The following is a 14,754-nucleotide window of genomic DNA, read 5'->3' as shown; positions in this document are numbered from 1 at the left end:
GAGCCATTAGAAATGAAAGACAATGATTCATTTCTAATTAGGGCGTTGGACCCATTTAATCTTTTTATCTCATGTCAAAACCCTCTTTTAAATATGTCTCCTTACCAATAGTTAAAGAAACTCTAGTCTAGTACTAGAGGGAATCAACTAACTAAAAGAGATTAAGAAGTAATAAGAATTACAAACCGATTTGTACAAATTCCTACAAATTACACATACTAAGAGGGAGAGATAGATTAATGTCAAACATGATAAGGTCCAATTGAAATAGAAATTAAAACACATTCCCAAGGTTCAAACAATTTGAGTTTAGCGCCTTATTCTCGTAGCTCAATTATCGTTTAAGGCATAAGTCCATAGTCACCCATTTTCTAATTACTTAATCACATTAAATGATTAAATGGAATGCAACATAATCAATTAGATTTAGTGCATATGGGCATAATTAAATGATGAGTTTAAACATTAAACAAAATTAAAATCAAACATTTCAATTTTTAAATAGTAGGGGTCTAAATGCAAATATGAAAAAGTTAGGGGTCAAACCATAAATACTAAAAGTAAAACCAAACTTTTCATGATTACAAAAGGACCCTCAAGTGGGGAATCCATTAAGAAGGCCGGCCAAATGAAGGGGGAAGGTGGGTAGGTCTCACCCACCTTGCATTATTTCAACATAAAGAAGAAAAAGAATTCAAATTATGCTTGCACTTGATTTTGCTTTAAGGAAATTAGGGAAAAAGTTTTAAAATATCCTAAAGAAGTCTAGGATTGAAAAAACCTTTTGTAATAAATATTGATGATAAGAATATCATCCAAATCCATAAAACAATTTATGAACTTAAATAAAACTATTTTCCAAAAAAAAAAACAAAATCATGAACACCAAGAACATAACCAAGAACTTCAAGAACACATTTTGCTAGCTTCAAAGTGTGTGTGTGAGGTTCAAAACAAAACACAAACACATAGCCAAAAAATCCCCTTTTTGCCGTACCCTCCCTATGATTCAAAACCCCAAAATTTGTTCTAAACTCACTCTTCATTCATGCATCCAAAACACCTTTTGCATACATATCTTTTTCAACTATTGATTCACAATTTTTCAACATTTGAAAAAACAAAAGATAAACATACTTTGAATGAAGAACTAATATGTCAAACATAAAATTAATACCCATATGCATAAAATCCAAAAGGACACATCAAATATAAACCTTTGGCTCTTGATACCACTTGAAGGGAAAATATGAGATTTATGTGGGATTTCTATTGACTAGCATGCATATACAATTCAAAATTTATATACGAAAACAACGGAAGCATGTCATCAATTAATATCAAAGCTCTAGTCATGAAAATCCCCTTCAAGATTCATAGGTTTATTTATGATGCATCAAAAACAATTTATTGAAGAACAAAGTTTAGGAGTAGTTTTATACCTCTTGATCTAAATCTTAGACCAAGGATTGACCACCTCCAAGCTCTTTGCTCCTTGAACTCTTTGAGCCTAGCCTCCCTCCTTGCCTCCTCCACTTTGTTGAGAATGAGTGCTCCTAGGTCCTCTTCAAGTTTCCAAAATTGAAAACCTCTAAAGATCCTCACCCACTAGTGTAGTGAGAAGGATGAAGGAATAACCAAAAGGGTGATAAAATGATTAGCTAAAATCCCCTTATGGTGGCCGGCCCTTTGTTGTTAGAGAGAGTTATATTTTCTTTTCTCTTTTGTGTTTTGAACACTAAAACACACTAACTCTTCTTTCATTATAATGTTCCTTTTATTACATAAAGAAACAAGTCAACAATTGACCTTCTCTCTCCCTCTCTTTGGCCGGCCATCTTAGTGTTGTTTGGGCCTTGGGCTTTTATTATTTCAAGTCATCCAATGCTTGAATAAAAGCTGATGCGAGAATTATACGCACACAAATTAAACCCTCTTTTTGACAATTGTAGTATAAGTATAAGTAGGGATCGTTCTGGACCGGGGATTAGGAGGGATTGTTAATCACTTGGATTTGACTTCAAAAACGTAAAAACAAGTTTAAAACACTATACTAAACTCGAAGAATGCAAAACTAAAAATAAGAAAGATTAAGACTAAGACTTCAACGAAATAGGGGGGAATTGGATTTGGACGAATTTAAACTAAAATGGATAGAATGTAAAGAAAACAAATTGTAAATATGAATTTGACGGAAATGAATGGATGGGAAGCTAGCTAAGGGGTTCATCTCCACACATGTTATACTTGCATACAAAATGATTTCTAATTGCTTTTCAACAAACCATGAATTCTCAACGCCCCGGGTTAATTAGGTCCACTTAAATTAACCGTCAAGTTTTCCTTAAGTTAATGAATTGGATGATTGCATACGACAACCCAAAGCATTCCTCACAAGTTCCCTACATGAATTGCATAATAGAGATACAAGCAAGAATCATTAAGCAACATGAAAACTATAAGTGTTGACAAGGCATTCGTTACTATGATTGCATGAAACTTATGCCAAGAATTTGTTTAACGCGATTGTTTATAAGCAACCTCCACTACTTGTGAATATAAGTTCATAACTATTACGTGAAACTCACTTATATTCTAGCGTCATATTCATGCATGAAAATTAAGCGTGAACTCTTAATAAACATACATAAATAGGTTATCAATCAAATAGTTAAACAAATTGAATTCACAACTTATGAAACGCAATTAGAAGTAATCAAATCATATTGCAAGCATAAACATATATTTCGAATCACCCCCTAGCTAAGGGGGTTTAGTTCCTCATACGTACAAGACAAAGAGAATTGAAATTAAACATTGGAATCGAGGAAAAGCAACACCTAAAAATTCCAACAACTCAAACTTGAATTGTATGAACGTTTAGGCACTCTTCTCCTCCTCTTCGTTGTAGCATAAGGTCTAAGGGACGTTATTGGTTTGGTGTTTGTATGGAGGAATGATTGGGAAGTGTTTTGGAAGGATGGGGAGTGATGGAAATGAAGAAAATGATGTTGGAAATGAGAAGAAGGCCACGGCAAAGAGAAGGGAGAATGTGTTTGTGTTGTGTTGTGTATGAAGGTGAGGAATGAATTGAATGACAAATGAATGAGAATGCAAGGGTTTTTATAGGAGGAATGGAGGTGTATATGGCTGTTTGTTTAAGATGCAAGTGGCTAATTAATGATGGAAAAACAGCTAGGAAAGCATGTGAAAGCTGGAATTGCATGTGAAGATGTTGGCATGTGCTGGAATGGTGTGTGAAGGCACGGCATTGAGTGTTTTCTTGCTTATTTTCTGGCTACATGATGAAAGTTTAATGAATAATGCATGTAGGTGGCTGCAATGATGAAGAATGAGAGCTGGAAATGAGAGGGAAAGCTGAAAAGTGTGTGAAGATGCTGGAATTGCATTGAAAGCCCACGTCAAGGAGTTTGGATGAGCTGGAAATGCATGTGAATGCTGAAATTGGGAGTGAAAGGCACGGCATTGATTTGGGAATGAATGATTAAATGTGCATGGCTGGAATGATGAAGAATAAAAGGTGCATGTGGGTTGGAAAAGATGAAGGAAATGCATGTGAAGGGTTTGGGAATGCACGGCATAGGAAGTGTGAGTGAATGATTGAATGTGCATGTGGGTGAATGCATGCGAGTTGGCTGAAATGCAAAGGGAATGCACGGCATGGGATGTTGTTGGTGTGTAAATGCATGTGTTGAATTGTGGTGCAATGATGAATGCATGTGAATAGGTTGGAAAGTGGTGGATTATGCATGGCAAGGTGTGGAGAATGAATGTGTGGCTGCATGGTTGTGCAATGATGGAGGAATAAGTGCATGTGGTTGAATTGGTGGTGAATATGCATGGCAAAGAATGGATTTGGCTGCAATGGTGTGTAATTGGGCTAGGGTTTAAGTGCATGAAATGGACCCAAATTGCTCCCCCTTGCATGGCAAGGAATGGTGTTTGTGTTAAGCCCACGGCAAGGTGAATGTAATTGGGTTAGGGCCATTGTTTTGTGTCCTCAAGTGCATACAAGGCCTTCAATTTCATCCAACACTTGGGCTCCAAGCATAAGCTATCCATCCTTAGCCCAATAGTGCTCAAAAAGGCCCCAAAACACTCCATAATGCATCCTTTCGTCAAACACGTCTTAAGATCCTGAAAATACACAAAAGAAGCATAAAGAACTAAAATAACTAAAGAAACATAACGTAAATGTACGAGAACAAGCCATTTAAGTCGCATGAATATGCTCCTATCAAACTCCCCCACACTTATCTTTTGCTAGTCCTCGAGCAAAACAGAAAAACAAAACAAAACGAAACGAAACAAACCAAAGACAATCTTAAACCTTCCAACGTTGCCTCAAGGATTTCCAATGCACATGACATGTTAAAAATCATCATTCCCACAGATTTTGGTTATCTTTACACTTAAGTACATACTTAATCATAGTCACCACATATTAGTCCACAATTAAGCATTCAAAACCATGTTTTGAATGTAGTAACATGCCTTAGAGAATTTGCTCAATTCCTTACAAGATATGCACTCAATTTTCACTCAAATTTTCTAACTACACACCCTAATCTAGTTACATGTGAGAAGATTGATGTAAACATGAAAACGAACACTCACATATATGTATCATAAAGAGAGCAATTTCTGGAGTTTTAATAAGCATGTTTAGGTATGATCTCATGAATGGAATGCTACTACTTAGATGCGAGAACCAGTGACACCATATGCTCATACCAAGTTCAAACTCCACAAATTGAAACACATAACACTCAAGATTGAAGTCACGGGTTGTAATGGGGCTTGGGGCGTGTGGATAACAAAGAAGGGATAAGGAAAACAAAGGTTCTTAAAGAAATAGTGAGCAAGGCAATTGAATCAACTTAGAATTCACTTTTGAATGAAAACTCAGCTTTTGAACAAAAAGGGAGAATTTAGACAATTTAGGGCCGGAATTGGTGTTTTGAACCCTTTCTTCAATCACTCATTCTTTCATTTTTTTCAAGCTCTTTTTTCTTTCTTTCTTTCTTTTATTTTCTGTTTTTCTTTTCTTTTGAATCTCAAAACATACTTAAGAACAAGCATTCCTTCCCCCACACTCATTTTCTTGCATAATGTAACTCAAAAGGAATTCATTTAAGTCATGCTCACTATCTTTTAAGAACAAGGGTGTGGATTGTCCTAAACTAGGCTAGGTGAGGATAATGTGGGTTAACAAAGAATAAAGGCTAAACAAAGCTCAACGGGGGTAAAACTTACAACATATACGAAATATGGGAAGTGAGGCTATTTGGCTATGGTGGCAACTACACAACTTCATCTTGATATATGTTACGCAAATCAATAACATGCTTTGAATGAAATGGGCATGAGTTCTAGCATTTGGAACTATATGATGAAACGCCTTCTAAGTAGTAACCAAGCAAAGAATAATGAGATCATGCAACGACTTTAGAAAACAAGAAATCACAAATTATACTCTCCAAAGAACGTTATAGGCTCAAGTCTCTCAGGGTTGTAGCGTTTGTTTGAGTTCCTTCCTTCAAGCATGTTACAAAAACGAATTTTTCTTTTATGATTGCATGTGAAGTCATACATTATAACCATAACCAAGCATATACCAAGAGTAAATCAAACTTTTCTCCATGTTTATAACTCTTTTTAACAGTCATGCAATTACAAACCAAATCCTCATCATTGTGTTGGAAGGTGACCTACGACACAAACACACAAAAACGACTCAAAACACTCTTTTTAGGCTTTTCAAAACATGTTTTTCAAAATTTTATGTGATTTTCGGAGTTATAAAACAAAACACACTAAAACACTCCAAATCAGCTCAAAAATATTTTAAAACAGCAAGGAACAACACTTGAAGTTATGGGTGATAAAATCCCACGAATTTGCATCAAATATACTTAGTTACCCCCCCACACTTAAATCAAATATTGTCCTCAATGTTTTAAGCTTAAAACACACCAAACAAAAGTAAACACATAAACAGCAACTAAACATACTAAACATGGCAGAATGTATCTAACAAAGAGAAGAGTTTAGGGATGCAAATCTGGTTATGGAGTGTAAATTCCATCTTCTCCTTGGTGATTGCAGTGAGGCTTCATCTTGAGTTTTTCCACAGGCTACTCTTGAACTGAGCTGGAGATTCTTTTGGTTTCCTCCGATCGTTGATTTTCCTTTGTACTACTCTTGAACTGGGCAGCAGGATTCTTTTGGTCTCCCCCGAAGGTCTGAGCTTACTCCTTTTATCTGTTTCTTTGTTCAATCTCTCCAATTCGTATTGAAGAGGGTTAGAGGATAGCTCAGCATATGCTTGTCTCCTCATGCTTCAATGTATCATTTTCCTTTGCCTTACTTGCTCCCCTTTGCAGAAGTGGTCCCTTCTCTGGAAGTGTACCAACCGTTGAAGATGACTACTCAAGAGCAACGCTAGGTAAGCAACCAGGGAATAGAGTCCAGGTAGACTCCAAGTACCGGCTGATTGCTTCTTTCACTTTGCCATGCAAGTAATATCAAAGACAAAGGAAAAGATAGGGAAAGAGCATGATATGAGATACCTTTGCTTTCGCCCTTGATGATATGAGATACCTTTGCTTTCGAAGAGGCAGCGAATGAATCAGCACATATATTTGTTGCGCTTGTCTCCACATGCTTCGATCCACCGTTTCCTCTTGCCTCATCTGTACTGCAGGCATTTGGTATCTTCTTTGGGGGATACATCCATGGTTGAAAATGTGTTCTCAAGAGAAGGAGAAAACTGAGCATGTTTGAGAGGGTTGCAGCTTACATTTTCGGCGGAGAAGGAAAGTTATGCGTTTGTGGGTGTATGCCTTGCCATGAATGTTGATGTATATAGGATCTGTAATGGCAAGTGGCCGTGCGGATGCGGCAATGTCCTCCACGCGTCTTCTGAAAAGCCGGGAGTTTTTGACAAAATTGCACACGCTTTCGAAAAAGCCGGGAGCTTTTGACAAAATTGCACACGCTTGTCGGCCAAAGTGTGTAGCTGCTTTCTCGGCCTCCACGTGTCTTCTGAAAAGCCAGGAGCTTTTGACAAAGTGGCGCGCTTTATCTGAAAAGCCGGGATTGCGTCTGAAGAGTCGGCGATCTTTACGCCAGGAAATCCGGCTTTGAAGAGTGGTGTCTCTTCAATTCTGAATTGGTGATTGTGTCGCCTCTCTTTTAATAGAGGTGATCGATCACCTCTATCAATACACACTTCGAAGATTTCCCAGAAATCATCTTCGGCCCGTCGAGATTTTCCTCCATCCAACCCTTCTCTTTAAACTTCTTGAAAAATGGCTAGCTCATCCAACCCATCGAACATTTGCTTAGATTTGAGTCTAAGCAGTGATCCGGTCGCGCCGCGTCAGGATAAGGTATGGTGCCCGTCTTTCTTATCTTCTCATGACCCTCTTACAGGTGAGGACTCTATGATGATGGATGCAACAACAGCTACGATAGTAGCTCGGAACCTCCTCACTCCCAAAGATAGTCAGCTGCTTTCAGGACGGTCTGATGAGTTGGCCGTTCAAGAGTCCCTGGCTCTCAGTGTTCAGTGCGCAGGCTCTGTGTCCAACATGGGCCAACGCCTTCTTGCTCACTCCTGTCAGGTTGAATCATTGATGGCGGAGGTGGAGAATCTGAAGCAAGAGATCAAACAACTTAAGCACGAGAATAGAACTTTGCACGTGCTTGCCAATAATTATTCGACAGGCATGAAGAGGAAGCTTGATGAGATGCAAGAATCTCAAGGTCGGATGCAAAGTGACCGTCAAAGGCTTGCGTCTTTCTTCCAGGGGCACCTTTTTCCTGGGTCATCCAGCGTTCCGCCAAGTATTGAGGCCTGGAATGCTCTATCTCCGATGCCTCCTGCTCTGATGCCTTCCGCTCTTATGCCTTCTGCTCCGATGCCTTCTGCTCCGATGCCTTCTGCTCCGATGCCTTCCGCTTCTAGAGTTTTGCCTCGTGGTGGGTCTTCACGCAAACAGAAACAACTTTTGTGAAGGCTCCATGTTTCTGCCATGTTTTGTTAGATACATTTGTAATTTCTCGAAAATTAATGAACAAGCTTTGTTTTATTCACTGTATTGGGTTGCCTCCCAAGTAGCGCTTTCTTTTACGTCTTGCAGTCGGACGAAGAACTTCTTTTCTCACTTAGGACCCACGACATGGAATTTATCTTTGAATGAGGGATGATACTTGAGATGATCCGATAATGGTTTAAATTCTAGAGTGGGTGCCTGGATCATTAACAACATATTAGTATAAAACAAAATTGAAATTCGGGGAGGTGGCTTACCTGTGTGCTCCGACAAGAACTCAATGACAAACACCACTCCCTTGAAAGTTTCAGGGATATTGGAATTGGCCAGATTGCAAGTGAGGATTGGTCTTTGTCCTGTGTCATAAAATTCAATTTCTTTGGGGTTGTTTGCCTCAAGTATATCCTCTTTGATGAATTCTAGACATTGCCCAGTCACATCTTGCTCTTGATTCTTTGGAAAGGATTCGAAGATGCCTTTATCACCCTCTTCTTCCTTGGATTGCATGATCCTGCAAGAAATAGGGACATTCAGTGGAACGGGGTTAGAAATAATTAACCTTGGAACAACCTTACCTGAATTGGATGGCGTAGGAGCAATAGGTGCCTGCAACAAAGGTGTTTCCACCCTTGCCATAGGTTGCGTGTGTTCCTCTTCCTCAATTTGCAACCTTTCATCTTCCTTGTAATTTGATTTGGATGGTTTAGGGTCCGTTCCAACCTCCTTGCCACTTCTTAACGTGATAGCATTGGCAGTTTCAAATCCTTCCTTCGGATTTGCAATGGTTGAAATAGGGAGTTTGCCTTGGTCTTGAAATTGTCCTACGAACTCCGCTATCTGCCCAATTTGCTTCTCCAAGTTGTCCACCCTCTTATCTTGGATTTGCCTTTCTTTGTTTTGAGTTTGGACTTCCTGCGTCAAAGTAGTAAGTAATTGAAAAATCTTATCATTATCACTTGAATTACTTACATTGCTTTGGGCAGGTTGTGGTGGCTGCATAGGCGTTGTATAGAACTCCTCATATGGTTGCCAATATTCTCCTTGTTGAGCCTCCTCGACTTGGTTTTGTGAGCCCTGTACCGAAGAAATTAATTCATTAAGAGCTTGATTATAATCTATTGACAAACCTTGGTTTGGTTGGGCATATTGTATATGAGGTTGTGGTGGATGCATAGACGTTGAATAGAACTCCTCATAAGGCTGCCAATATCCTTCTTGTTGAATATGTTGAGGCTCCCACCACATAGAGTTTGAATGATCACTCCAATCCGAATTGTAAGTATTGGAAAACACGTCGTTCCTTGATTGATTATGATCAAATGTACCAACTCTTTGCGTTTGGTACTCTTCCATAAGCTGTGACAAAAGAGAAGCACTATCAAGTGCCATGTCTTGCTTCTAAAACCAACACAATAAAACTAAAAATATATACACACAAACGAAAATAAAACAATCCAAGAGATTAGCAAAGTTGCTAATCCCCGGCAACGGCACCAAAATTTGATGCGAGAATTATACGCACACAAATTAAACCCTCTTTTTGACAATTGTAGTATAAGTATAAGTAGGGATCGTTCTGGACCGCGGATTAAGAGGGATTGTTAATCACTTGGATTTGACTTCAAAAACGTAAAAACAAGTTTAAAACACTATACTAAACTCGAAGAATGCAAAACTAAAAATAAGAAAGATTAAGACTAAGACTTCAACGAAATAGGGGGGAATTGGATTTGGACGAATTTAAACTAAAATGGATAGAATGTAAAGAAAACAAATTGTAAATACGAATTTGACAGAAATGAATGGATGGGAAGCTAGCTAAGGGGTTCATCTCCACACATGTTATACTTGCATACAAAATGATTTCTAATTGCTTTTCAATAAACCATGAATTCTCAACGCCCCGGGTTAATTAGGTCCGCTTAAATTAACCGTCAAGTTTTCCTTAAGTTAATGAATTGGATGATTGCATACGACAACCCAAAGCATTCCTCACAAGTTCCCTACATGAATTGCATAATAGAGATACAAGCAAGAATCATTAAGCAACATGAAAACTATAAGTGTTGACAAGGCATTCGTTACTATGATTGCATGAAACTTATGCCAAGAATTTGTTTAACGCGATTGTTTATAAGCAACCTCCACTACTTGTGAATATAAGTTCATAACTATTACGTGAAACTCACTTATATTCTAGCGTCATATTCATGCATGAAAATTAAGCGTGAACTCTTAATAAACATACATAAATAGGTTATCAATCAAATAGTTAAACAAATTGAATTCACAACTTATGAAACGCAATTAGAAGTAATCAAATCATATTGCAAGCATAAACATATATTTCGAATCACCCCCTAGCTAAGGGGGGTTTAGTTCCTCATACGTACAAGACAAAGAGAATTGAAATTAAACATTGGAATCGAGGAAAAGCAACACCTAAAAATTCCAACAACTCAATCTTGAATTGTATGAACGTTTAGGCACTCTTTTCCTCCTCTTCGTTGTAGCATAAGGTCTAAGGGACGTTATTGGTTTGGTGTTTGTATGGAGGAATGATTGGGAAGTGTTTTGGAAGGATGGGGAGTGATGGAAATGAAGAAAATGATGCTGGAAATGAGAAGAAGGCCACGACAAAGAGAATGGAGAATGTGTTTGTGTTGTGTTGTGTATGAAGGTGAGGAATGAATTGAATGACAAATGAATGAGAATGCAAGGGTTTTTATAGGAGGAATGGAGGTGTATATGGCTGTTTGTTTAGGATGCAAGTGGCTAATTAATGATGGACAAACAGCTAGGAAAGCATGTGAAAGCTGGAATTGCATGTGAAGATGTTGGCATGTGCTGGAATGGTGTGTGAAGGCACGGCATTGAGTGTTTTCTTGCTTATTTTCTGGCTACATGATGAAAGTTTAATGAATAATGCATGTAGGTGGCTGCAATGATGAAGAATGAGAGCTGGAAATGAGAGGGAAAGCTGGAAAGTGTGTGAAGATGCTGGAATTGCATTGAAAGCCCACGGCAAGGAGTTTGGATGAGCTGGAAATGCATGTGAATGTTGAAATTGGGAGTGAAAGGCACGGCATTGATTGGGGAATGAATTATTAAATGTGCATGGCTGGAATGATGAAGAATAAAGGGTACATGTGGGTTGGAAATGATGAAGGAAATGCATGTGAAGGGTTTGGGAATGCACGGCATAGGAAGTGTGAGTGAATGATTGAATGTGCATGTGGGTGAATGCATGCGAGTTGGCTGAAATGCAAAGGGAATGCACGGCATGGGATGTTGTTGGTGTGTAAATGCATGTGTTGAATTGTGGTGCAATGATGAATGCATGTGAATAGGTTGGAAAGTGGTGGATTATGCATGGCAAGGTGTGGAGAACGAATGTGTGGCTGCATGGTTGTGCAATGATGGAGGAATAAGTGCATGTGGTTGAATTGGTGGTGAATGTGCATGGCAAAGAATGGATTTGGCTGCAATGGTGTGTAATTGGGCTAGGGTTTAAGTGCATGAAATGGACCCAAATTGCTCCCCCTTGCATGGAAAGGAATGGTGTTTGTGTTAAGCCCACGGCAAGGTGAATGTAATTGGGTTAGGGCCATTGTTTTGTGTCCTCAAGTGCATACAAGGCCTTCAATTTCATCCAACACTTGGGCTCCAAGCATAAGCTATCCATCCTTAGCCCAATAGTGCTCAAAAAGGCCCCAAAACACTCCATAATGCATCCTTTCGTCAAACACGTCTTATGATCCTGAAAACACACAAAAGAAGCATAAAGGACTAAAATAACTAAAGAAACATAACGTAAATGTACGAGAACAAGCCATTTAAGTCGCATGAATATGCTCCTATCAAAAGCCCAATGGGTTTAGGCCCAATGGGCCCAATTAAACCCGAACATTTCTTAAGCCCAAAACGATCTTTTATCGCTTTTATGATTTCTTTAGACTTTCTAAATTAATCACAACACTTAATTAATCCAATTAATTATTTACATCATCCATTAGTTACTCACTACAAGAGTGTATTGGTGAACAATCTTTTAGGTTCTAATTAGCAAGGCAGTGAGGTGATTGGCACCAATCCAATTGATTATATTTAATCCATCCACTTAGTGAATTAAAACTTACTTTTAATTCACCTTCTTCTTTGATGACTACATTTAATCATCTAGAAGAACTCACAAGCCATGAGTGACATCTAAACATATATCATGGCTACCCAAGCTAATGTAGAAGTTTATTCGGAGAACCTATTCAGTTGGAATTACAATGTAATTCGATCCTTCTTTAAAACAATACTCTCAATCACATCACTAGGGTATGGATATACTATGTCAAACCCCTAATGTGATTATGCTTTCTTATATGATTCAATTGAGTCGCATAGGAACGTTTTCCTTCATTACGCTCGAAACTTCGGCCGAAGATTCCCGAATCATATCTCAGAGTATTCTTCCTCTCATAACGAGGATTAGAGATTCCTTATTGATCATTCACATGCCTACATGTTTAGATACCTTAACCCCAACAATGCCGTGGACACTCCAATGGAATGTCGTTTGACATTATCAAAGATCAAGGACCTAACCATTAGACATCTATGATGTCTTAGGTCAAAGGATTACTTACATTATTCCAACCTTCAGAGTTACTTGCTTGACATGTGAGTAGACCTCCATGCAAGTACTCTCGTTCAATTGTGTTCAGTGAACTCATTCCCTTAATGAGCACCTACATACTTGTCTTAGTGTCACTACACGAATGGGATGAGACTTTCCATCCTTCCATTTGAAGCAGACATAGTATGTACCGGTCTATGCATTGTCAGTATCCCTCCGACAATCCTATGACCAGGAACCTTTTAGGACATAATGGTTATGAGAAGAAGGTCTCTGTAGTCTAATCATCATTAGATTACTTCTTCCATTAATCCATTGTCCATGGATTCATCATTTAGGACATATTTCGTTCATTGAGATAGTCCTAATTAGTATCTTTGCCTTCCGATGTATAAGAGTCATATATACATCATTACATTGTCCTGTAAGGTTTCTTCCAAAGATCGACTTTCAGGGCATATTTCCAACAGTCTTTGCGCAATGCATGTACCTACGTCACACAAACCCACTTTGCGCGACGCACAACCTTACGTCACGCAAACCCACTTTGTGCGGCGCATGACCCTATGTCACGTAAATTGTCTTTGCGTGACGCTCGACCCTACGTCATGCAAAGTGTCTTTGCTTGCCCTATGAAACTTCTTCGTCGCACAATTTTTTTTTTTTTTGACAAAAATATTTTTGATTTAATTTTTAATAAATATTGTAATTAAATTCTAAACAATAAATAATAAACCAAGAAAAAGTATTTAATTATAAACTATATGAAAATGTACATACAAGATGTCCGAACAAAAAAAGAAAAAACTACAATAAGTAGTCTTCTAGGTTTGATACATCAGACTATTGCATATCGGCTGGGCGAAGTGGCTGGAAGGTCGAATGTGGAGCAAGATCAGGTGCTGCCATGGGGATTTGGAGACTGGAGATCACTAAGGTCCGTACAATTATACTCATCTGGTCACCCTGGGCTCTCATTTGCTCGTACTGGGCCCTCATCTGCTCGTTTTGGGCCCTCATCTGTTCGCTCTGGGCCTTTATCTGCTCGTCCTGGGTTGCAAGCTGACCTTTTAGGGTTGTCACTTCCTCCCTCAGGGCGTTGACCTTTCCTGTTGTCGATCTGGAAGAAAAACTGCGATATCTATACACTTTTTCAACCATAAAAATATAACATTAGAAACTAATCCTTTCTTGCATTTGAAACTAATCAATTAGCATCCAAAGTACTAGCATATCCTTTCTTACTAATCTCCTTTGTTTATTTGGTAATTTAACCTAATCTCACTCTGAAAAGCCTCTAAAACATCAAGTTTTGGGGAATCAAACCCTCACTAAACACTAGAAGAATAGAAAGAATACAAAACTCACAAACTCCAATACTTTTTCTGTTACTATTGTATCGTTGACTCATATTATAACACATGTATCTAATCATTACACATCATATTCCATAGAAAAATGTTAAGGACTCTCTCAAAAGTGAGACTCTTCATGGACTCTTTTCTACTTCATGATAGGAGCATATTTATGCGACTTAATTGGCTTGTTCTCGTGCATTTACGTTGTGTTTCTTTAGTTATTTTAGTCCTTTATGCCATTTTCGTGTGTTTCTAGGTTCATATGGCTAAGGAAGCAAAAAGGTGCATTTTGGAGCATTTTGGAGCAAAATTGGGCTTGGAATGGATAGCTTACGTTTGGAGCAAAAAGAATGGACGAAATTGAAGAGGATTCCTAATCAAATGAGGAATCTTAGTCAAAGAGGAGGAGAAGAGGGCCTAAACATTCATACAATTCAAGTTTGAGTTGTTGGAATTTTTAGGTGTTTTCTCTCCTTGATTTCAATGATTAAATTTACTTATCTTTGTCTTGTACGTATGAGGAACTAAACCCCCCTTGGCTAGGGGGGAATTCAAAACCATGATCATGCTTGCTATATGATTTGATTACATCTAATTGCGTTTCATAAGTTGTGAATTCAATTTACTTATCTATTTGAATTAAATTGATTTGTGTGTGTTGGTTGAGAGTGCACGCTTAATTATC

The 14,754-nt window shown here is 38.3% G+C and overlaps 1 long non-coding RNA gene across 1 annotated transcript in view; it reads right to left on the bottom strand.

Moving 5' to 3' along the window:
- Window positions 1–13,442: 13,442 nt before the first annotated feature.
- The window catches only part of LOC125472230, a 52,959-nt gene continuing 51,647 nt past the window's right edge, over window positions 13,443–14,754 (bottom strand). The window contains exon 3 of the long non-coding RNA XR_007254165.1: window positions 13,443–13,859. This is a non-coding gene — a long non-coding RNA (uncharacterized LOC125472230). The remainder of the gene's footprint in view (window positions 13,860–14,754) is intronic.

Source organism: the organism of the source record quoted next, unplaced genomic scaffold, assembly GCF_019419815.1.
Source record: "Pyrus x bretschneideri cultivar Hongxiangsu unplaced genomic scaffold, Pyrus_bretschneideri_v1 Contig68, whole genome shotgun sequence".
Lineage (NCBI taxonomy): Eukaryota > Viridiplantae > Streptophyta > Magnoliopsida > Rosales > Rosaceae > Pyrus > Pyrus x bretschneideri.
This window is presented reverse-complemented; position numbering and strand designations above follow the sequence as displayed.